The sequence below is a fragment of the Triturus cristatus genome, chromosome 1_1 (genome assembly GCF_964204655.1).
Source record: "Triturus cristatus chromosome 1_1, aTriCri1.1, whole genome shotgun sequence".
NCBI lineage: Eukaryota > Metazoa > Chordata > Amphibia > Caudata > Salamandridae > Triturus > Triturus cristatus.
Genome location: NC_140579.1, coordinates 1,238,051,092 through 1,238,074,896, shown reverse-complemented (window position 1 = coordinate 1,238,074,896; position 23,805 = coordinate 1,238,051,092). Strand labels below are relative to the sequence as shown.

The 23,805-nt window shown below is 46.8% G+C and overlaps 1 pseudogene; it reads left to right on the top strand.

Annotated features, from left to right (window-relative positions):
- The window catches only part of LOC146871894 (bile acid receptor-like), a 373,335-nt pseudogene that overhangs the window by 199,061 nt on the left and 150,469 nt on the right, over nt 1–23,805 (top strand).

Here is a 23,805-nt window from a genome sequence, read left to right as displayed (position 1 = left end):
GCCACCCCCACCCATAAGGGACCTGTTGCCCATCACTACTGCCACCCCCACCCATTGGGCATATGTTGCCCATCACCCCTGCCACCCCCACCCATAGTGGACCTGTTGCCCATCACCCCTGCCACCCCCACATAGGGGACCTTTTGCCCAGCACTACTGCCACCCCCACCCATAGGGCTTATGTTGCCCAGCACTATTGCCACCCCCACCCATAGTGGACCTGTTGCCCAGCACTACTGCCACCCCCACCCATAGGGGACCTGTTTCACATCACCCCTGCCACCCCCACTCATAGGGGACCTGTTGGCCATCACCCCTGCCACCTCCACCCATAGTGGACCTGTTGCCTATCACTACTGCCACCCCCACCCATAGGATGGGTGATGTGCCACACATTCATCATACTCCAACATTAGGTATGTCAGCAAAATACATCCTCCCTAACATCATGACAACAGTGTGTAGTCTGTGACAAATGCCCACAACAGTGATTATGACTTCGAACATACAACGTAACTACCATCACATGTGTGACCAAAAAATGAGTGTGGCCTACACAAGGCAAGCATCACTATAGCAATGTGTCAATGTAAAAATAACACCCCCTCACTGTATAGAACAAAAGTTAAGTGTGTGCTTCCAAACTACAGCAGATGTTGAGCATTGTGGTGATGGGGTCTAAAACCCCCCTCATCACAGTGACCAAAAGGTAAGTGTCATCATGGTCAAAGCTGCAAATGCCAAACAGCATGTATGAATCCCGGTCCCAACACACGAAACACTTTTGTGGCAAACTAGTGGTTGTGTCCCATACCCACAGAGATGTGGTGAGGCTAACAGTGCTGTGAAAACATAACATAATCTTGGCCATGTGCAGACAAGCACCACACATGGGGGCTGACAATGCATACAGTGTGCAATGACACAAAAGCAGAAGTGACCATCACAAAGCATACACACATCTCGAAAATAGACACACATATCAAAACAACCTGTGTAGACTGTAGGTGCCAGGTCACAAACTCCCATTCCATGCCAGCAATGGCACCTAACAACCAGGATGAATGTGCAGAATGATGTGATATGACTCACAGGGACAGCAGGGTAAATCACAAAAACAGCATCCAGACAATGGCCCACAACAGCAATACCAATGCACTTGTGCAGATGCACAAACACAAACAGGCAACCTCACACTGCACATCTGACACAACATGTGTGTGTGTGTGTCTCAGTATCCCCAGGCAACTACACGACACATGAGGAGGGCTGAACCACAGTGACACAGATGTGGACACAGTGCCATACAAAAGTAACCCATCATTGGGACCCCCTTAGTGGGCCATCAGGCATTGTGAGGTGAGAGGGAGCACAACAGACACATGTGACACAAGCTGGAATGAACACAAACTAACACAGCAAGAGACTGACACACAACAGCACTACCCCCAGGGACCAGACATTGGGGTGACACAAGCATGCATGACACCTCCACTGTGATGACAAAGGTAGATGTTGTACAAACTGTGAAACCCAGACATGTGTCCTGTGCCACAAACGTAAATCACATCTACACAAACACAAATCACTCAGCATGGCCCGTCATCCATGGACAAACGGGAGCTAGGGGCCCATCCATGCAAACATTTACATCAGTCCACCCTCAACACCACACACCCTGAACTGCACCAATGTGCATCTGTGAAGCCCACCTGGACAGGTGACTATTGCACATGCACCCATGACAAACACAGGAATGTTGGGAGGAACTAAGGTGCACAGACTCATCACACAAGGACAGTTCACAACCCTGGTGAATGACAGACATACTGCACAGTATGTGGTACATGGCCATGATGTCAAAGCTCACGTAAACTTCAGAATACCTGCCACAGTCCCAGAACAATGCATCAAGGTTGCCAGCTCCATTATAGTCCCACTGAAATATGTCATGTTTGGTATGAAACAACTTGTTTCATCAGCCCTGACATGAGTCCCATGTCAGATTTGCTGTGACATGCACTCAGGTTACTACCGTAGAGGTTCCCCACATGGTTGCCCCAGCCTTTCCTGTGCCCTGGCTGACAGCCCACAGCTGTTGCTGCCAAGACAGGAATCTGACCTCCTGCCAGGAGGTGTGAACACTTCCAGGAGTCAGAAACAAAGGCCAGGTCGCTATAGAGGTGACATCTCCCTCCCTGACAGGGTGGCTAGTGAAGTGGTACATCATGGAGGTGAGCTTCAAAGCTTACACCGCCTCTGAAGTGCATCCATGTTGCCTCCCAAAGGAGGAAACAGCCATCTCCCTGTCCCCAGGCACATTTGCACCTGGGCAGGAGGGAAAGTTATGTAGTCAGAAGGTGTAAACCCCCAGAAGACTAGCCATACCCCTGGCGTAGGCTATCTGGTCTGTACAGTCAAAGAAGGTTTTGGGCATTTTTAAAAGTGGTAGAATAGGGGACTCTGGGTAGCAAAAGTTGCACAAACCCTCAGATCTGGTCACCTCAGGGGCGGTTAAGTCGCTGGGGCTAGTAGCCCATTGGCTACTAGCACCCACACCCCTAACACCCCTAAATCTAGGGTTTAAAGGGTACCCCTAGCTCCAAAACCTCAGATCTGATTTAACTTGCAACAAAGGACACAGAAGAGACTTCAGGACCTGCACAAAACAAAGGCATGATGTTCTGCAACTGTGGCAACCACCCTGCAACTGCACAAATGTGACTTGTCCCGGATGAAAGACCAGCACCCCAAGACAGAGGGGCCCCTTTGAGAGCCAAAGGCAACTCCAGACTTCCTTGGACTAGTGGCACTAGTCCCCTGCAGCCCGGAGGTAAAGGCATTCTACAGGAACAAGAGAATCGCTCGCCATCAGGCCCTCCAAGGGATTTCCCAAAAGTAGAGTGTTTAAAAGTAGAGTGTTTACTGCATTGTGGCAAATGCAGTCTTCACCTCCAGCAAGTTTCAGGGGCTACCATTTTCCCTGGGACCGCCGGACGTCGAAATAACTTAATGCTGACTTTACCACTTTCAAGGCTTGTTGGTGGCCAGACCAGCTACCACTACCTTCACTCAATGCTGCAACACAAGCGATGCTTATAATAATTGTTCCACTTCTGATAAGATAACGAGTTGACTGCTATGAAAAAAACACTGAGACATGCTTCCATCATTACGTAAAATCTATATTTAAACCAACTGTTGCTGAGTTGTTTTACACTGTCTAGACAAGAAAAATCCATTTGGAATGTTAACATCCATAATGATTTAGTATTATGGATTGCAATGAGGAAAGTCTACATCCATGTGTGCAGCTTTACCATCATTTCCAATTGCGTCTTTTTCTCTAAAGTTACCCTGCGTTTTTTATTTTTAGCAACAGTTTGTGGGACATGCACAAATCTTTGCATGCATCAGGTCGCTCCTCCTAGCAGGTGAAGCCCCGCTCCTTGACAGGCTGGTGCATTGCTCCTTCTCTTTCCAGGTCACAACAGCAAGGTGATTCTCTCGCCTTTACCAAATGTAGGCCCAGTCTGGAGGGAGGGTAGTAATCTGGGAGAGAGTCTACCACTGACCTTGTAGTTTTCTGTTCTGCACTAGTGTGCACACCTCCTCAATGCAGAGTTGATGATGGTTATCCAAGTACTATTTGGAGTGCTCAGCATTTAAACAACTCTGATGGGTCAAGTGAGCTACCAGAATCAAGCTGTGTTGGCTTCTCCATTGCTAGTGGAACGCCATGTAATTTTGGCTAAACAGATTGTGCAGGCTTCTTGCCCAGTGTCGACACTTATACTCGCAGCGTTTACAACTAAAATATTTTAGGTTCAGTGCCTATAAGCCAGTGGGGTGTAAATTTACTAAATCAGTCAATCAATCGATTGATCAATGCATGTCTGATATGAACATCACCAGCCCAGCACAAACAATAAAAACATTTTGTGTAGCACACACACATTAGATTCAATGGCTCTCACACTTACCACTTACCATTTAAATCAGAAACCTCACATTACCAAACACAAAATGGTCATCTTTACACATGCCCCTGGCATGATAAAGGCAAAGGAACCCCGTATATGAAAGCAGATGATAGTCAACGTTACCACAGGGTAATTGTAAGGTTTGCGCAAGTGACTATAATAATGCTGACACCACCATCAGTTAACCACTTAACCTGGGTTCAGATGGCGGTAGCCTTTCTGACTCAGAATGGGGATACACTTTCGGTGTGCCCCAATGACAAAACATAAACAACTGGGGCAACTCCAGTGGACTCGCAAGATTGTCGGGTGTACAGGGAATAAAACACAAAGGTGTTCAGAAAATATATTAGGGCATGGTGGCACAGCTTCACAAAGCCATGTAGAGGTTTCCAATCCAACAATTTGTACTAGGTGTGACAACAAAATACTATGGAGTAAATGCTATTTGTGAATACCGAAAGTCGTAAACTTTACCTTTGTGAATCGGACCCTCTGTTTTTAGTAGTTGCAGAGAGAACAACAATCAAATGAATTCGCTCACCTGCGTTGTAAAATCAGAAACGTACTGAAAGCCATCTTTGCCAATAGTAACCAATTAGGGGACCACATATATTGCACCCAGCTAATTAATTTGCAAAACAAAAGGACAATTAGCCAAAAAAAGGTGATTCATAAGCATAACTCATTCAGGCACATTGTGTGTGAGGGGGGGGGGGTTCAACAATTTTCTGGGTCAGTAGCTCTGCTTGAATTAGTTTGCGTATGTTGAAAGGATTTAAAGTTTTATAAGTGCAAATCATGAAGTGTTTTTCGGTACAGATTGATTGTATTTTATGTTTTCTACATTTTGCAGGCTTGCTAACTGAAGTCTAGTGCAAATCCAAGCGGCTTAGAAAAAACAGAAAACATAGAAATGGCTTATTTTATAACATCAAAATGGTGGATGAAGGTAGCGACAGCAAGCATGTCTCATCCACAACAAAGCCTGGAAAAGTGAGGCTTATTCATATGAAATGTCAGCTTTTCTTTTAAACCTACGTTTTAATGTAACGTGTAATTGTCTTCCTTACTTCTCAAAGAGTGGAGCTCCCCACAGAGGAGCAAGAACTTGTCGATCACATTGTAGCGGCTCATCAAAAATACGCCATTCCTGTTGATGAAGCAAAGTCTTTTGTATGTATGAGGAGTAGCAAAGACCTGTGAAATCGTCCGGTTATTTACAGGTAGATTTACTTAAGAACTATGCATCAGAGACCCTGGCTAATCAAGTCCTCTTTCACTTCATGTAGCTGGAGGAAACAGCGTACCCTGAAGAGAGCTTCTTCCAGAACTCAGAGACCGCAGTGCTCCACGTGCAGCTTCTTGTGGATGTTACAAAACGAATTCCAGGTATTTGAACTATCTTAGTTTCAATTGTTTTTATAGGCATTTATTTTTTACCAACTGTTGGATCTGAAAAATCCTCTGCCTGGTAAAGACGTGTCCCCCTGCCCTGAGTACCCAACTGTCTTGTTGTCTGGATCCCTAATGCAGATTTTTAGTCACAGGCAAACACGGATCATGCGTGTGCGACATGACATGGGCCTGTCTCATGGATTACGGTCTTGTTGGACCGGGAGGTGCGCCCAAAGTGCAACCCTCATAGGGGTGGAAGACTACTGCCTTCATCAGAAGTTAAGCATGGTGGTGGCAGCATATTGTGTAATGATCAGTAGTAGTGGCCAGATAATTTTTACCCTGTGTCATTAGGGCCTACAGGTTCACTCACCTTTTTGAAAGTTTGGCTTCTGTGTGTTTAACTCACCGTTGGCCTACATCAGGTGGATGTGGAAGTGTGTGCATGATTAAAACGTGCTGAGTGCATAAGAAATACACTACACAGAGGGTATAGGGTGAACAGTGTGCACATGGCAAACATGTGTGTGCTGGCAGAGGGTGATTTAAATGAAACACTCTGGTGCAGTAGAGAGAGACTGTAGTATTAAACAGCGTAAGGAGACTGAGTGTGTGTGCTGCATGTGAAAATGCTGGTGGTAGCATGGTACATGGGCACAACAACACCAGACAGAGGAGCGTGCTGTGAATGTATGCTGAGTGCAAAAGTGCCTGCACAGGTACATTATACGGAGGACCTTGGGTTCCATTTTGTAGGATGCCCAGGCCTTCCTTATGAAAACATGAGGAGTAGAGTAATCTCCTACAGACAGAATTGTATATTGCTGCATCTCTATAAACTGGGTTGGACAAGCACTGCTTGATGGGGGGCAGGGTCTCCCACGGCATTTCAAAGGGCTCTTTCATTTAGTGACAGATTACAAATAAAGGGCCTGGGCACATCTCAGGAATAGATAATGGGGCTGATAGGAGAATCATAGGCTGAGGGCCCAGGATTACCCTTTGATGCACATATCACTGTGGCTGACATCCAGGGGCCGTATTACTTAAGGTGCCCGGGGGCCCAATGGCGTTTGTGCCCGCTTTGCACTTTCCCTGGGCACTTTGGTATTATAGAAGGGGGCGCAGATGCTTGTGCATCTCCTTCTATAATACTGATAGCGCTGGCGCACTTAAAGCGCCAACGCTATCAACAGAGGGTGTTCCCACATTTGCATAGGGGCGTGCCCTATCCAAATAAGGGAATTCCTTTGACTCTGCGCCCGCGTTGTATTATAGATGCGGGGGCACAGTCAAAGAAGCCCTCAGAAGGCGCACTGACAGTGCGCCATTCAAAAGGTGGCGCACTGTCAGTGCGCCTCCTGACAGCAGCCCTCTGCAGGGGGAAAAGGGGGTCTCATGGACCCCCCAGACATCCCTCGGGGATCTCTAAACTCCTTTGAAAGTGCAGGTGGGTGCCGCCTGCACTGTGAAAACACGGAGCAGCTGCTCCGTGTGTTCACATGAATGTGCAGCCACCAGGGCAGCGCATTCACCATAGTGGGGCGCATTGGCACTGTTTGCGTCCAGCGCACCTTTTCACAACTGCGCCGGGCGCAAACAATGCTAATACGTAATACGGCCCCAGGTGTGAAATATGGTCACTACCATGAATCTTCTTGTGGGTTAATCAGCTTCTGAGTCCTGCCTGCTGCACAAACATCCTTCAGGATGAAGAAGAAAGGAAAGAGGTGCCCATTTCAAAGAAGCAGAATCCCAACATAAAACTTCAAAGGTTCAGACCCTAAATCACATTTTGTGTCTGGAAAAGAACTATAAGTGTAGTGGTGCAGTTCGGATTACTCAATTTCCCCCTACTTCCACGGACAGAATGATTTCTCAGTCACACGCACATACACACATCATACGCTGGTGGGGCCCATAACACCAACATTGATTCTCTCAAACTATCCGTGCCTACAAAAGGACATCAGATTCAAACCACAACTGTTCTCTTTGATAGAGGAAACCACTTCTCCTGAATCACCCTAACAATTCCTCCATCAAGAGGTCGATTGAATCATTTAGTTGTTATTTAGTTCAATGATACTTTTACTCTCAAATTAATCAATAAACATTTCAATGGAAATAATCACCCGACACAGTAATTCAAATAATGATTTTCTTTATCTAATTTATATGCAGGTTAAATCCTAATAATGCAATATCATCTTTTGTCATATTTACCTATTCTGGCTAATTGTCGTTTTCTAAGTCAGAACTGGTCCTCAGTAAATTCATCAGAGTTATAAAGTCTCCGTCCTCTCCGTCAGCATAAAGATCTCTGATCATCGATTCTCCGTCAATAGCTTCTGGATGAAGTGGCGTCTAGCGTTAGCCTATTCCCTCTCTAGTCTACTAATATTTATACTAAAATTTACATATTAAAGTTACATTTTCTCATTTCCCAGGCCAACGATTGGCTGAATTCAAATACCTCTCAATACATTAGGAAACATTTTCAAATTTTCCCATGTGGAAGAAGTCTCAAAGTAAATGTATGAGAAAGACTACTCCGAAGTCCTAAATGTATCAGTTCGTCGGTAACAGGTTGGGTTCGACAGTTCATATTTCCAATAGCAACATTTGCTTCACGTTCAGGGGCATTGGCACCTCGCCCAGGGTAGTCTTCATGGGCATGGTCTGACAGGTCGCACAAGGGACACGAGCGAAGTCAGTGCAGGTGCCTTTCTCCATTGTTCAAATGATGAATGTTAGAAATGGGGGTCTCTAGTTGGCAATGGCTGGCCACTGTCCAAGTAGGGACCCTTCTTCCTAAGTCAGCCTACACCCTTTGACAACCCCTGCTCAACCCTGTGGTAACGTAGCACGAGCAGCTAGGCTTATCTCAGAGGCAGTGTGTGAAGCATTTATGACTATACACAGTAATATAATGAGGAACACTACAAATGGATACCACTCAAGTAGTTATGAAAAATAGGTATTTTTATATAGACTTAATCACAAGACCAATAACAGTAAAAATCCACAATACTATAAAAATATAATTACTTTAGAAATGCTGCAAGGAAAATAGTTCAGGATGCACAAAATGATGTTTAGTTCAAGGCAGGGGTCTCTGCGACCCTTTTACTCACAAAGTATCTGGTTCCTGGAGCAAAGCAACAAAAATGTCGCTAAGGAGCTGTAGCGAGAAATTTCCTCACGCTAACCAGCGATGCGTTGAATCCTTACCGCGAGGGAGGATGATGTGCTGGGTTGCGGGCAGGACAAAGCGACAAACTTCCTCACGCTAAGCCGGTGATGCGATGAAATCCTTGTCGCGAAGGGAGGATGATGCACCGAGCCTGTTGCGCGTGCGATCTTGCTGCGTTGACAAAGATGGCGCTCCGCGAGGGAGCAACGATCCGGATTCGATGCGGGGAAAATGGCGAACGCTCGGCGTCTGCGCTGCGATGATCCTGTTGCGATGATTTCAGATAGCGGGCGTTTTCAGGCCCGCAGACAGGTGCTGCGACGATCTTCGGATAGCGTGCGTTTTCAGGCCCGCAGACAGGTGCTGCGACGATCTTCGGGGTTAGCGAGCGCTCGGCGACAGCGGAGCGGCGATTTTTCTCACGCTCACCAGCTGCAGCGGCTCGCTAACGGAGGTTAGCGACGATTTTCAGCGCTCTCTTCTCAACAGTAGAAATAGAGGTCCTGGAACACACAGGAGCCTCACCTGCAGATAGTAATCCTCGCTGGGAGGAAACAGGAGGCTGATGGTGGAGTCTGATGTGCCTGAGACTCCAGCAGGAGGCTAGCTCTCTCCTAGCCCTTGGGTAGTTGCTGTAGCAAAAGAAATAAAAGTCCAATCAAAGTTCCTTTCCTTTTCTTGAAGTCCAGTAGTAACAGCTGCAGGCCAGTCCCAGAAACAGCACACAAGGCACAAGGACAGTCCTTCTCTTGCAGATTCCTGTAGCCACACGGACAGAGGTTCTTCTTGTATCCAGGAGCAATACAAATTGTAGGGGTTTGTGCACAAATATTTATACCCCCAAAGTCTTTGTTCTTAGGGGTCCCAAGCCTCTGAACCCAGCCAGAACCAGTTTTGCCCAGCCCTGGAGCACTTTGTTGATCAGGCTGCATCCTTCCTTTCAGAAAGAGGGGGTCTGCCTCAGACGCACAGTGGGAGGTGGAGCCAGCTTTCACCTTGCCAGGCACAGCCCTATTCAAGTGCAGGAGCTACCCCTCCCCTCACACCTAGGCAGGTCGCTCTATTCAACCCAGGTCTGACTCAGCCTGCCCTGTCCCTCCAAAACCAGACAGCCAATACACATAATAGCAGAGCAACTGGAAGGCTTAGGCAAGAAAGTACCTATACTCTAAAAGTGGTAGTTTCAATCACAGAATATAAAAATAACCTTCACTAAAAGATGTATTTTAATATTCTGAGCTCAGGCATACTAGATCCGTTTTTCTACCATGTTCTGTGGGTCAGTTAGGACTATAGGATGTAATAGCCCAGACCTCCCATTCTGGCCTATGGAGAACAGGTAGCCTTACAGTAGTGAAAAACAAAATTGGGTGTAATTCACTACTAGGACATGCTACATACAACAGGGCATGTCCTACCTTACACATACAATGCGCCCTATCATAAGGGGGGCTTACATGATGCCAAGGGAAGGTTTTAGGGGCTGGGAAGCGGGTGCACTTCACAGCCAAGATGGCAGTTCTGGACTGCACGCAGACAATGCAGTGGCAGGTCTGAGACACACTTTACAAGCTGCTTCTGTGGGTGGCACAAACCAGTGCTGCGGGCCCACCAGCAGCATTCGGTTTTCCAACCCTGGGCACACACCGGCCACGCTACTAGGGACTAACAGGTAAACTGAATAAGCCAATCATGGATGTACCAATTCATATGTCATCTTTACAAAGGGAGCATTCGCGCTGTGGCACTGAATGGCAGCGGCACAGCGCCCAGAGCATCTATAACCAGCAAAAACAGAGGAGACACAGCGAAAAAAAGGAAGGGAGACTCACGCCAAGGGTGCCAGGTCTAACACGCGTCCCCTCCAGCTGAAATGTGGGGAGAACTACCCATCCCCTTGGAAGTTCTCTTCACTAAGGCGGAAAAATCTGGACAGACCATCAGCATTGGCGTGTTCTGTACCAGGGCGATGTTCCACCGTAAAGTCCATACCCTGTAGGGAAATGGACCACCTTAACAACTTGGGATTCTCACCCCTCATCTGCATCAACCATCTGAGGGGCCTGTGGTCTGTCTGAACCCGGAAGTGAGTCCCAAAAAGGTATGGTCTCAGCTTCTTCAGTGCCCAGACCACAGCAAATGCCTCACGCTCAATAGCACTCCACTTCTGTTCCCGTGGAAGTAACCTCCTACTGATGAAGGCTACGGGTTGGTCTAGTCCCTCCTCATTCATCTGTGACAGAACAGCCCCCACCCCATGCTCTGAAGCGTCTGTCTGGACAATAAATTCCTTAGCAAAGTTGGGCGCCAGAAGCACGGGCGCTGTACACATGGCAGTTTTGAGGGCATCGAAAGCTTTCTGACAGGTGTCAGTCCAGTTCACAATCTTGGGCTGCTTCTTGGAAGTCAGCTCAGTCAAGGGGGCAACGATGCTGCCATACCCCTTGACAAACCTCCTGTAATAACCCGTGAGTCCTAAGAAGGCCCTCACCTGGGTCTGGGTCCTTGGGGGCTCCCACGCCAGGATCGTTTCAATCTTGGGCTGTAGAGGTGCCACCTGGCCACAACCCTACCTGGTGTCCTAAGTACACCACCGAACCCTGCCCAATCTGGCACTTACTGGCCTTGATTGTGAGGCCTGCTCTGCGCAGCGCCATCAACACTTCCCAGAGGTGGTGTAAGTGGTCCTCCCATGAGGAACTGAATACTGAAATGTCATCCAGGTAGGCGGCACTGAAATCCTCCAGCCCAGCCAACACCTGATTGACCAACCTCTGGAAGGTGGCAGGGGCATTCTTCATTCCAAAGGGCATCACACGGAACTGGTAGTGCCCGTCTGGGGTGGAGAATGCTGACCTCTCCTTTGCCCCATCAGTTAAGGCGATCTGCCAGTACCCAGACGTTAGATCAAACGTGCTGAGGTACCGGGCAGCCCCTAACCGATCTATGAGCTCATCAGCTCTGGGGATGGGGTGCGCGTCGGTCCTCGTGACCGAATTGAGACCTCGATAGTCCACACAGAACCTAAGTTCTGGAGTGTCACCAGGCGCTGCAGCTTTTGGTACCAAGACCACGGGGCTGGACCAGGGGCTGCTAGAGGACTCAATCACCCCTAGAGCAAACATTTTGGAGACCTCCTCCTTGATGTAGGCCCTTACCCGGTCAGTCACTCGGTAAGCCTTGTGCTTGACAGGAGGACTGTCCCCGGTGTCCACCTCATGGACGCACCAGTCAGTGACACCAGGCACCAGGGAAAATAAATCAGGGAATTGCCCCAACAGCTGGCGGCAATCTAACTGTTGCTCAGGGGTCAGTGTGGTGGAGAGGACCACACCCTCCACTGACCCATCCTTTTCTCCTGCACACAGGAGTTCAGGAAGAGGCTCACTTTCCTCCTCCATCCCTGCATCTGTGGCAAGGAGCATGCCCACTTCAGACCTCTCAAAGTGGGGCTTCAGGCGATTCACATGCAGGACCCGCAGGGGGTTCCTGGGAGATTTATAGTCCACCAAATAGGTAACTTGACTTTTGCGCTCCACCACCTCAAAGGGACCGGTCCACTTATCTTGGAGCGCACAAGGCTCCACTGGGGCCAGTACCCAAACCTTCTGACCAGGTTGAAATTCGACCAGAGTGGCATTCTGGTCGTGCCAACGTTTCATCTCCTCCTGGCTGGCTTCCAGATTTGCCTCAGCAATTTTTCTGAAACGCCGAGTTTGGTTCCTGAAGGCCAGGATGTAGCTAAATAGATCCTGGGGAGGTTTCCTGGGAGATTGCTCCCAGCCTTCCTTGACCAAACTCAGAGGTCCTCTTACCGGATGGCCATAGAGCAGTTCAAAGGGACTGAACCCTAAGGACTTCTGTGGCACTTCACGGTATGCAAACAACAGGCATGGCAAGAGGACGTCCCACTTACGCCTCAGGGGCTCTTCTAGGCCCATGATCATGCCCTTCAAGGTCCGGTTGAATCTCTCAACCAGACCGTTACCCTGGGGGTGGTAAGGACTGGTGAACTTGTAAGTCACCCCACACTCCTTCCACAGGGACTTCATATACTGGGAGATGAAGTTGGTCCCCCTGTCGCTCACCACCTCTCTGGGGAACCCCACACGGGAGAAGATCCCCATCAGTGCACGTCCCACCACGGGGGCCGTCACTGTCCTGAGCGGGATGGCTTCAGGGTACCGGGTGGCATGGTCCACCAAGACCAGGATGTACCTGTTGCCCATGGCTGTCTTGGGGTCCAGAGGCCCCACAATGTCGATGCCCACTCGCTCGAATGGGGTGCTAACAACTGGGAAGGGTTGGAGTGGGGCTTTGATCTTCCCCCCCACTCTTCCCACTTGCCTGGCAAGTCTCACAGGTCCTACAATACGTATCTGAACTTTTGCGCATCTGGGGCCAATAAAAGTGGGTGACCAGCCTTTCAAAGGTCTTAGTCTGCCCCAGATGTCCTGCCAATGGGATGTCATGGGCCAACCCCAGTAGGAAGGTTCTGAAGCACTCGGGTACCACCAGCACACGGGCTGACCCCGGTTCAGCAACCTTAGGCTCGCTATACAGGAGACTGTTCTCCCAATAAATCAGATGTGAACCGGACACATCACCTGCTGCCTGGGCTGCAGCCTGTTGCCGCATACCCTCAAGAGAGGGGCAAGTTCTCTGCTGTTCACAAAACTCCTCCCTGGTGGGCCCCCCTTCCTGCTGCCACTGGGTCAGCTCAGGCAGGTCCCCCAGGTCGGTACTCTGCTCCCCGGTAGGCTCCAGGGCATCCCCCTCCGGGTCTGCTCCCTCCTGGGCCGTGGGAACCAAGGGGGCCGGTTTCCCGCGCCCCCTGCCCCCTCCCTCTAAGGCAGGGACCTAGGCCATATTCTCAGGCTCCAGGTCTTCCTCAATACTCTCTTTGGCTGCCATGGACCGAGTGGTAGCACATGCCCACTCAGGCAGTCCCAACATTTGCAAGTGAGCTCTCTTCTCCACCGTAGCCCACGGGGAGTTCTCCAAATCATTGCCCAACAGACAGTCCACAGGCATGGCGGGCCTCACAGCCACCTGAAGAGTTCCTGAGACCCCCCCCACTCAAAGGGAACCTGAGCCACCTCACAGTGGCTCTCTGTGTTGTCTGCAGACACTACTGGGTAGAATGCATGGGGTACAACCTGCTCTTTGGACACCAACCGGGAGCTGACAGCAGTTACACTGGCTCCTGTGTCCCTCAGAGCCTCCACTCTATGGCCATTGATGGTTACCCACTGCCTGTATTTTTTAGTGTTATCAGGCAGTGCAGGCTTAGGAACAATTTCAAAGTCTCCTAGTGAGACAAGGGTCAATTCTACGGGGTCCCACCCACCTTGGGCACCCATCTCCTCCTCCCCCAGGGCTACACTAGCAAGCTGGCGGGGCAGTGCACGGGGTGGTGCAGGAGTATCCCTTTGGGGACATTGGGGGTCAAAGTATCTGTGGCCCACCTGGCCACACTTAAAACAAATAGGGGGCCTCCTTGGAACAGGATTACCTGTTGGAGGCACTGGCTTCTTATCTGGGGGAGGCTGGGATACCACTGCCTGGTTCCCTTGGGAATTATCTTGGGGCCCTCGGTGGAACTCCCTTGGTTTACCCCTGTCCCCCCCACCTCTCTGCTGGGGACCCTGCCCACCTTTGGCGAAGTCTCCCACTGGACCCTTGCGAACCCGGGTGCTCACCCAGCGGTCCGCCTCCTCAGCAAGCTTCCTAGGGTTAGTCAGCTTGCAATCTATCAGATGCTGGCGTAGCTCAGGAAAACAGTTACTAGAAAAATGCTCCCATGCAATCAAGTCATACAGTTGCTCCAAAGTTTCTACTTTGCTGCCTTTTACCCAGCGCTCCATTGCTCTGCCAAAAAAAGACACATATTCTACCCACGTGGTACCCTCTATCTTCTTGCAAGTTCTAAATCTCTGCCTGTACATTTCAGGGCTCAAACTATAGCGGGTAATCAAAGCTTCCTTCATGTGGGCATAAATCATTCTACTTTCTGGGGGTAGGTCCAACAAGGTATCTCTCCCCTCACTCACAAAGCGTCCCCACAACCCCGCTCCCCAATCCTTCTCAGGGACTCGGTGGGACACCATAGCTAATTCATAAGCGCAAACCATTGCCCAATATCCTCACTTTTATGAAAATCCTTAATAACTTCCTTAGGTATATACACTCTACTCTCATTATGCACTACCGGTATGCTGCCACCAGAGGGGGAGATCTCAATACTCTTGGCCTTAATCTCCAACTCCCTCAAAATTCTCTCATGTTCAAATTTCATCTTCATTATCTCAACTTCCAACTTCTTATTCTCTAGGTCTCTCTGACCATCCAATTTAAGCTTAGCCATCTCCATATTATGCCGCCTATCTCTATCCCTGTCCTCCATCTCTTCTGGAGTCAGGCCCCTTGAGGACACACTAGTGCCCGGGCTGGAAACTGCTTTATCCCCTACCAAATCTACAATTTCGTCCTGCCGCTCTCCTGCATCCTCTCCTCCCTCCACAGGCTCTTCTACATTCTTTGGGGCATCCCTGGCTTCTAACCAGGCCTTCAGCGCCTTGTAATACTCTTCCCTTTTAGTGAGACCTGTGATAGGGACTGTGAAGCGTTTGCAAAAATATTTGAGCTGCTTGGCATTGTAGGTGTCTAATTTCTCTTCTTCCCAGGAGAGATCCTCAGAGGCATTGGATCTGGGCTTGGCCATTGTAATAATAACTGGCAATATCGATCAAAAATAGAATCAAAAATCTCAAAAACGTACGTGGTTGTGTTATGGTTTGCACTCACTAGTAGTGTACACTATAATTACTGTATGCAATCATAAATGCAAGTCCAGATCCTCATCGCTGACCACCAATGTTAGAAATGGGGGTCTCTAGTTGGCAATGGCTGGCCACTGTCCAAGTAAGGACCCTTCTTCCTAAGTCAGAGTAAGCAGCCTACACCCTTTGACAACCCCTGCTCAACCCTGTGGTAACGTAGCACGAGCAGCTAGGCTTATCTCAGAGGTAGTGTGTGAAGCATTTATGACTATACACAGTAATATAATGAGGAACACTACAAATGGACACCACTCAAGTAGTTATGAAAAATAGGTATTTTTATATAGACTTAATCACAAGACCAATAACAGTAAAAATCCACAATACTATAAAAATATAATTACTTTAGAAATGCTGCAAGGAAAAATAGTTCAGGATGCACAAAATGATGTTTAGTTCAAGGCAGGGGTCTCTGCGACCCTTTTACTCACAAAGTATCTGGTTCCTGGAGCAAAGCAACAAAAATGTTGCTAAGGAGCTGTAGCGAGAAATTTCCTCACGCTAACCAGCGATGCGTTGAATCCTTACCGCGAGGGAGGATGATGCGCTGGGTTGCGGGCAGGACAAAGCGACAAACTTCCTCACGCTAAGCCGGTGATGCGATGAAATCCTTGCCGCGAAGGGAGGATGATGCACCGAGCCTGTTGCGTGTGCGATCTTGCTGCGTTGACAAAGATGGCGCTCCGCGAGGGAGCGACGATCCGGATTCGATGCGGGGAAAATGGCGAACGCTCGGCGTCCGCGCTGCGATGATCCTGTTGCGATGATTTCAGATAGCGGGCGTTTTCAGGCCCGCAGACAGGTGCTGCGACGATCTTCGGATAGCGGGCGTTTTCAGGCCCGCAGACAGGTGCTGCGACGATCTTCGGGGTTAGCGAGCGCTCGGCGACAGCGGAGCGGCGATTTTTCTCACGCTCACCAGCTGCAGCGGCTCGCTAACGGAGGTTAGCGACGATTTTCAGCGCTCTCTTCTCAACAGTAGAAATAGAGGTCCTGGAACACACAGGAGCCTCACCTGCAGATAGTAATCCTCGCTGGGAGGAAACAGGAGGCTGATGGTGGAGTCTGATGTGCCTGAGACTCCAGCAGGAGGCTAGCTCTCTCCTAGCCCTTGGGTAGTTGCTGTAGCAAAAGAAATAAAAGTCCAATCAAAGTTCCTTTCCTCTTCTTGAAGTCCAGTAGTAACAGCTGCAGGCCAGTCCTAGAAACAGCACACAAGGCACAAGGACAGTCCTTCTCTTGCAGATTCCTGTAGCCACACAGACAGAGGTTCTTCTTGTTATCCAGGAGCAATACAAATTGTAGGGGTTTGTGCACAAATATTTATACCCCCAAAGTCTTTGTTCTTAGGGGTCCCAAGCCTCTGAACCCAGCCAGAACCAGTTTTGCCCAGCCCTGGAGCACTTTGTTGATCAGGCTGCATCCTTCCTTTCAGAAAGAGGGGGTCTGCCTCAGACGCACAGTGGGAGGTGGAGCCAGCTTTCACCTTGCCAGGCACAGCCCTATTCAAGTGCAGGAGCTACCCCTCCCCTCACACCTAGGCAGGTCGCTCTATTCAACCCAGGTCTGACTCAGCCTGCCCTGTCCCTCCAAAACCAGACAGCCAATACACATAATAGCAGAGCAACTGGAAGGCTTAGGCAAGAAAGTACCTATACTCTAAAAGTGGTAGTTTCAAACACAGAATATAAAAATAACCTTCACTAAAAGATGTATTTTAATATTCTGAGCTCAGGCATACTAGATTCGTTTTTCTACCATGTTCTGTGGGTCAGTTAGGACTATTGGATGTAATAGCCCAGACCTCCCATTCTGGCCTATGGAGAACAGGTAGCCTTACAGTAGTGAAAAACGAAATTGGGTGTAATTCACTACTAGGACATGCTACATACAACAGGGCATGTCCTACCTTACACATACAATGCGCCCTATCATAAGGGGGGCTTACATGATGCCAAGGGAAGGTTTTAGGGGCTGGGAAGCAGGAGCACTTCACAGCCAAGATGGCAGTTCTGGACTGCACGCAGACACTGCAGTGGCAGGTCTGAGACACACTTTACAAGCTGCTTCTGTGGGTGGCACAAACCAGTGCTGCGGGCCCACCAGCAGCATTCGGTTTACCAGCCCTGGGCACACACCGGCCACGCTACTAGGGACTTACAGGTAAACTGAATAAGCCAATCATGGATGTACCAATTCATATGTCATCTTTACAAAGGGAGCATTCGCGCTGTGGCACTGAATGGCAGCGGCACAGCGCCCAGAGCATCTATAACCAGCAAAAATAGAGGAGACACAGCGAAAAAAAGGAAGGGAGACTCTCGCCAAGGGTGCCAGGTCTAACAATGAAGTAATGTACTTTAGTTAGGTTTCAGTCGGCGGCCATCTTTTGGTAGGCCAGAATAGTCAACTTTAAGCAAAGAAACACAAAATCGTAATTAATACATAGAAATGATTAAAACAGTGTTATTCCCTTGTTAATACCCTTATGTGTATGCATTTATCTAGCCATATGCAACATCCAAAGCCGTAAATGCTGGTTTATTTAAGCGCAAATCACAATAACATTACTCAAGCAACATTTATCATTTTAATATGCATACAACTTAGTTCACTTATTAATTTTGCCATGCAACGCATTCCCACGTGTGCTCTTTCTGTTAATAAGGTTGGTTTAGTACCTTCACATCAAGCTATTAATTATTATAATTAATTATTAATCATTTTAATATAAACGTATATAAATGGATTGGGTATATAAAAAGAAAATATTTTACCCGCTCCATCAATCCCCCCTTTGGTGATTTTATCACCACAAACAAAACCCACAAAAATCAATTTATTTCCCCTTTTATGGAAATTCGAAATGTTTTCTTGCTCAATTAAAATTCTGTTTCTCCTTCATCTCCTCTTTTTGTTTTGTCATACATACTCTCCTTCTATTCTTCCAATTCTATCTCATTAAAATCTCTTTCTTGTTTCTTTTCCTTCTTTTTGATAATTTCTCGTCTAACTTTCTTTTTATTTCTTCTATGTCTGCAACACATACATCCTAATCTAAGTATTAATAATATGAAAATCACACACGTTAATGGAAATAATATTTTCCCTAATATTGTACTACCTAATTTACCTAAGAAAGTTTTAATAGCAGCCATCTTATTACTAATTCTAGTCCAGATACTTTCAACCTCCAGTGGTTTTATTTCATCATGCAGTTCTGTAATATTTTTAATATATACTTTTAGATCTTTGCTTTCATCAGGAATGTAAGTGCAACAATGTTGAACTTTCAGCATTCCACAGACTCCACCCTCCTTTGCCAATAAGATATCAAGGGCAAGTCGATTTTGCATAATCATAGCACGCATAGCAACCATTTCAGTATTTACCAAAAGAAATCCTCCAGTGGTGCTTGTTGACAAGCGATCCACTATGGTTGACAATTTCCGAATATTATTTGCATTCAAAGATATTCCCACTGCTGGTATCAAGGCTCCAAAAATATCACCTACAATTTCTAGCCAAGTTTCTCTTCTACTACGCATTAGTAGGTTATGTGATCCACTATTTTCTACTCTATCCATGTGAAAGATTTTTGGAAAGACCAGGCCAACATAACATGTGCCATACCAATGGTCGGGCAACCTGTCATAAGCTTTGTTCCCACAAATATAGTACAGTCCAGGAAAAACTGGATCTTCTCCGCCTCTAAATCCCCATCCAGAAGCAATAAAATATGTATCATGACACTCACTTGTCCCTATATAATAATAATCATATTGGGATCTTTCCCTCATAATGCATAATTTACCTTTCTGTGGTGAATCTATAGCTATTGTTGGTCTAGCATCACCCTTTGTCTCTTTTTTCCCATCTATTTCCCAAATGTTTTCCCCCTCTTTATGTCCTTCTGCATTTTTATGTATTCTCAATCTCCTTTCTTCGACCATATCTAGAAATGTTTTCTCTTCTGTCTTTAAACTGCAAGTTAAATTGTTTCTAAAAATATATTCTAAAGTTAGTTCTTTAGTCTCTATAAAAATCTCACCTAGTACATTAGCAGTTTTAGCTGGATTCAATTCATTATTCATGGGCAATTGTCCAAGAATGTTATCTATATTAGACAGATTATATTCTAATTTCCCTACTTGATAAAATATACTGGTTACAACGCTACATGTTATTCCATAAGTTGCTGGAAGGTGATGATAAGTCACTCCTTCTGAAACAGAGGCAGGTAATTGCATACATACGTAGCAATCCCTTACGTCCATTGTTCTTACGTATTCATACAATAATTTTGAAAAAACATTGCTAGAAAAATCAATTATAGACCTATCCTTGTGCATATGCTCAATGCTTGTTTTAAATGGAACTACCTTTTGTGAACTCTTCACTATGTTAGTCATATTCTCTGTATGTCCCTCTAGTGTATCTAAAGTTACTTTGAAAGAGATCAAAAGAGCGAGTACGCTCCAAAGAAGCATTAATAGTCCTGTACAACAACAACATGCCTTGCACCATCTTCTCATAAAGGTACATCTACTCTTGTTATCATCTATGTTAGCCATCTTGTTAAATTTAACCGTGTCTTTTGACTTAGCCTCTTCTACTCCGCTTCTTGTAGTTTTCCTGCAAGAGCTAGGCCCTTATCAGGTGATTCAAATACTTCAATTTCTTATTCAATCCTTTATATTTTCTACAAGGACCTTCTTGAAATCACTCAGCTTGGCCTCTCATCGTTTTTCACTTCCTTCTCATCATCCACATACAGAATTTCCTGATCTTCCTCTTCTTCTCCGATATCGGATAGGATAACTCTCAGGATTTCCGCTGTTTCTTCTTCCTTCTCCACTTTCAGTAAAGTCTCCTCTGGATTTCCTTGACTATCTACCTCTTCTCCTTGTTCAGGCAGTGCCACGTCCGTCCATTCAGGTGACTTATACTTCTAGTTTGGTTTTCTCGATCGTTTGTTTCCTTCAGACACTTCTGTCTCTCCCTCCTTTTCTCTATGCTGACTTGTTACTTCATTCACTTGTTCAGCTGCTGAGGGTTGGACTCGTGTCAATCGATATCTCAATCTCTTTATTCTGTTTGGCCAAAGGTCTCCTTTAGCATTCCTTCTTGTTTTGCCATCTTTACTGTTTCTTTCCTCGATCCAAGTTCTCTTCCTTAGAACTCGACCTTCTGGTATTTCAGTTTCACTGTCTTCAGATTCTGTCTCGTTTGGTTTTTCTTTTTCAATAGTCTCTTTTTCCACCTCTTGTGTTTGCCCTACTTTTGTCCCTCCTCGGGTCTCCGGCACGCAATTTTCCTGCTGACTACTTGTCCCTTCACCTAGCTGTGTGTTGCAGTTCCCTACAACTCCTCAGGGGTCTTCCTCAATCTGTTCCTCTCTCTCTGTGACTGTCCCTTCTTCTCCTTCCAGTATTTCCTCAGGTGGCACTTCTTCTACTCTTTCGTCTGGTGTAAATGTTACTTCTGACGGGACATTCTTTTCTTTTCTCTTCTTCTTTCTGTGCTCGCCACTGGCGTTTTGCTCGTCTCCAGAATCTGAACCATCTGAAATTTGCAATCTCTTCTTCAGAATTTCTTCTCTTGGAGTTGGAACTAGTCTTGGCTCCCTTTCCCCCCTTTCAGGATTTTCTTTTGACTTTGCATTCTCATTGCCTGAATCATTACTTGATTCTGAATCATCGAAGTATTCTTTTCCAATGCTATCTGTTGAATTTGGAACTCTCAAAGTGTGACTTGCATGTATCCAATTTTTCAGTCCCGCACACTTCACAGCAGTTGTTGTAGTCAAAATAACTTGCCTTGGCCTTCCCCACCTTGGAACCAAGCAATTCCTTCTTCTGTGGACTTTTATTCTCACCCAGTCACCTGGGCTCAGGTCATGGGCTGGTTTTCTCTCAAGGGTCGTGGCGTCCGCTCCAACCTGGTGAAGCACAGAATGGACTGCGTCAGCCAGGCCTTTACAGTAATCCAAAATCATGTCATCAGTTATTGTCATCAATTTGTTGACTGGAACAAATACGTGTCTCATGGCTCGTCCCATGATAATTTCGTGGGGACTCAAACCTGTAGTTCTGTCTGGAGTAGATCTGATTGTCATCAAGACCTGAGGCAAGACATCAGGCCATTTCATTCCTGTGGCTAAACACATTTTCCCTATTCTGTTTTTGATCGTACCATTCATTTGCTCAACCACACCAGAAGCCTCTGGTCGATAGGCACAATGTCGTTTTTGTTGTACACCCAATGCTTCACAAATCAATGCCATGATCTCATTGTAAAAGTGTCTTCCTCCGTCTGATTCTATGGTCACTGGGAACCCGTATCTTGGGATAAATTCTCTCAACAAAAGCCTGGAGAACAGACAAACTACCACCAGAACAAACCTCAACTTGTTATAAGGGGGCATTTCAATGAAATCTATTTGCATTCTGGTGAAGGGTCCTCCCTCTCGGCCTATTGTGCCTAGGCTCACCACTGTTTTCCTTCCAGGATTGTACTGCTGACATATCAGGCATCTTTGACAGAGACTCTCTGCTATCAACCTGAATTTTGCATTGTACCAGGTCTGCTTAAAAGCCCTTATCATGGCATCTCTTCCCAGATGTCCTTGGCCATGATACATCCGTGCTATGATTGACATCATGCTATCAGGCATTACTGGTCTTCCATCCCGATAGACCCACACATGATCTTTCTCCCTTGGTGCACAACCTGCTTTTTACCCACTGCTTCATTTCTTCATCTCCTGCTTCATCCGGCAACTGCCTCACTTCTTCCCATGTTCCCACAACGTTAGTAAACATTATGGAGCAAGAAAACATCTCCTTTTCCTTTGCCCTATTGATTGAATACTGATTTCGGGCACAGTACTGAGCCAAGTCATTGGCATATCGATTCCCAGTAGTGATATCATCACTACCTTGACTATGAGCAGCACATTTTACCACTGACAGTTCTTTTGGCAACTGTATTGCTTCAAGCTATTTTCCCACCACTTCTGCATTCTTTATAGGAGTTCCACTTGAGGTCAGGAAACCTCTCTGCAGCCAAAGTTGGCCAAAATCGTGGACAACTCCAAAGCCATACTGGCTGTCTGTTATCACAGTCACTCTCACATTCTTCCCAATTTTGCATGCCCTTGTCAATGCCACTAGTTCTGCTACTTGAGCGGATTTAACTCCTTTCAAGTGTGATGCTTCTATGACTGCAGCGACTGTGCATATAGGATAGGCCGCACTCAACAATCCTTCGTCTGTTCTCAAGCATGATCCATCCACAAACAACACAAAATCACTTTCTGGCAATGGTAAATCTTTTATGTCTGGTCGAGGTTTTGTGCAAAAGTCAAGCACATCCAAGCGATCATGATCAACATCATCTCTTACCTCCACTCTCTCTGCATCAGGCAATAGTGTAGCTGGATTCACATTCACACATCTTTCCAGACTCACATTTGTTGCACCTAAAATAACCTTCTCATACTTAGTCAGCCGACTATGTGACATGAACTGTGTTCGGCTCCTCGTTAAAAGGCTCGCCACATTATGAGGTACAAACACTCTTACTGGATACCCCATCACGATTCCCTCACTCTGCTCTAGGCTTCGGCATGTAGCAGCTACTGCTTTCAGACATCCTGGCAGACCTACCGCCACTGGATCTAACATTGACGAAAAATATGCAACTGGTCTCCTTTGTCTTCCATGTTTCTGTATTAACACAGAGAGTGCACGTCCATTTCTCTCACTGCAGTACAATTCAAATTCTTTCTCATAGTCTGGCATTCCCAGAGCTGGGGCTTCGCAAAGACTGTTCTTTAACTGTATGAATGCTGCCAATTCTTCTTTGTTCAGTTCAAGGGGGTCTTTAACCTCACTTTTCGTCAATTTTACCAATGATTTGGCAATCAGGGAAAAGTTACTTATCCACTGACGACAGTAACCAACCATCCCTAGGAACATTCTCACCTCTCTTTGGGTCATTGGAGCTCTCATTCCTCTAATAATTCTGATCCTGTCTATGGTTACTTTTCTCAGCCCTTTTTCAATGGTATGACCCAAATACTTCTTTTTTACAGTATTGCAATTTTGTCGGAGATACTTTTAGTTCTCCATCTGCCAAATGATTCAGCAAAGCTATTGTGTCCGTTTCACAAGCTTCGCGTGTTTTTGACGCCACCAATAGGTCATCAATGTATTGAAACAAAACTGAATTTTCAGGCATGGTTAGATTTTACAGAGATTTCTTTAGCAACTGATTGAAAATTGAGGGGCTCTCTGTGTACCCCTGTGGGTTTTGGCTCCATGCCAAAATTCTCTCTCCAAACCGAAATGCAAAAATCGGCTGGCTGTCATGATGCAACGGA